This window comes from Eufriesea mexicana, unplaced genomic scaffold (assembly GCF_001483705.2).
Source record: "Eufriesea mexicana isolate 0111107269 unplaced genomic scaffold, ASM148370v2 scaffold1666, whole genome shotgun sequence".
Classification (NCBI taxonomy): domain Eukaryota; kingdom Metazoa; phylum Arthropoda; class Insecta; order Hymenoptera; family Apidae; genus Eufriesea; species Eufriesea mexicana.
Window position 1 is genome coordinate 375080 of NW_016909785.1, and position 2260 is coordinate 377339.

The window sequence follows — 2260 nt, forward strand, 5'->3', positions numbered from 1 at the left end:
ACTTACATTAACTCATTTGCATCATGGCTCTACTTAAAGTGCCGCGTTCAGGCATCAGCAACGTTCAACTAACGACTAGCCCGTATCAGCACCTACTCATAATAGCAATTAAAAGGATTTTCACGACAAAAGTAAAACTTGTTAGGAATATAATGAACCGATGTAGACGAGATGCTCACAAAGGGGATGAAACGTGATCTGTTGCATATGAAGAATATTCAGCAACTGGTATTTGGAAAAAGTCAGCTCGCGGATTATTCCGCGCTCGGTGATAGGCGACAGTCGTGGCTCGCGGAATATTCCGCGCTCGGTGATAGGCGACAGTCGTAGCTCGCGGAATATTCCGCGCTTGGATGCAAATGGGTTAATATAACTAATAAAATATATTATTACGTTATATACACTGCCATACGAGTATCCTTGATTGTATTAAAAAAGCACAGCTTTGGATATGACTATATCATCACTATAACATTTACAGTAACTATCTTCTTTTAAATATATATCACTCCATCATAAATTATATAATATGATGTACAAATACAGCTATAAACTTCTGTGTTATGCGAATTTTATGTTAATAAAATGTACGTAATATTATACGATATATTAAAACTACAGTTTGGAATAAAAATTCAAAAGCTTCCTAAGTTTTTCAAAATCATATTATAAAAATAGTAAAAATTCTTTATTTACGTAAACAATTCCTCGCTGCTGTCATTAAACGATATTTTATTTTTCCGCTGTCATACGTGATAAATGAATTTTAATTAACACCCTAATAACGAAAATAATTGAAATGATCAACAAGTCTAACATGTTATACTAACGCTATTATAATTTTTGAATCGTATATGAATTACTATAATACAAACTCGTCTTACGCGAAGACATGTCACATTCTGTCAGAGATATTATTCGCGTCTCATTTTTAACTAATCGATGATGCATCGACAATGAGATTCTGTTTTAATTAGGAAATGAAACTTTCATACGACACCGAGGCAAACATTTCCTGTGAATGCACTTTTCCAAAAGCTTTTATCGCTCTCTCCGTTATGAACCAGCTTTTTCCGCGTTTCTCACGTTGACACATCGCGACTCGAACACAGACGAGGAACCTTGACTTTAATTTTCATTTAATCCACGCGAAATTTCCGCCGCCTTTCAGCCAGAAGCTCCGGCTAATAATGGGGTAAGCGTGCGCGTGAGAATATTCATGAGGGATGATCATGTACAGCGCATAATTATACTTGTACATTATCCAATTCGACACTCCTTTTCGCGTTGCTCTCCACGGTTTATTTTCGATCAAACCACTATTCGCGAATTTTCAATTCAACCTGCGCGGAGAATGTTAGTTAATAAAACGCTAGTTAATAAAAGATTAGGAAAAACTACTCGTCGGGTGTATAATAAAACGATTCTCAGCTTCTCCTGAATATTCAACGCTTTCACTCTCCGCTCCCTCCTTCTCTTTTAAATATTTTATTTTACTTTATTTCCCTTTCCCTCCTTTATTAACGATGAAAAATTCTGCGCACGAAGTCGTAATGACTTTCTCAACTTTCTGTCAGTGGTTTTCATATTGGACACGCGACCGCAAACGCGAATTTTCGGAAAGTATTCGCACGTGGCGGAATACTGCAAAAAGTTGCGACCAAATGTAATTTGCTACAACGATGAGAATTGTTGGAGCAAAGGGTGGGGAAAAATAAATTCTTGACACTGGTGAGATTAAGAATTTTTGGAAATGGGAATTTGCCGACTATTTATTAAGCAATTTTCATTATTTTAGTCGTAAACCTTTTTAAGCTTTGCGAACTTTAATCGTTTAAATTTTACGAAAGTAAAATGATAATAGGGAAAAGTATTTGGAAAAATATTAAGAACGTAATTTTTCAATTAAGTAAATTTTGTTATTTAGTAATATATATTATTGCAGTTATTTTATAAAATTTTGTTAAAGATTTAATTATTATATTGCCATGTCATCTACATCAAATTAATTTATTAAATAATTTAATAATTAATAATCGTTTAATACACTAACAAAATTAAATACCACGTAGGAATATTTTTCCATTTAAAAATTATTATACTTTCTTCGCAATTTGAGATAGACACAAAAATACAGCAGAAATGAAAGAAAAAAAATAATATAAAATAACAGAGTTATTGAATAAATAAGATTAAAATACGTAATAAAAATGGAAACGTAATATACCGAGATAATAAAAATAGAATCAAGCCATATTTT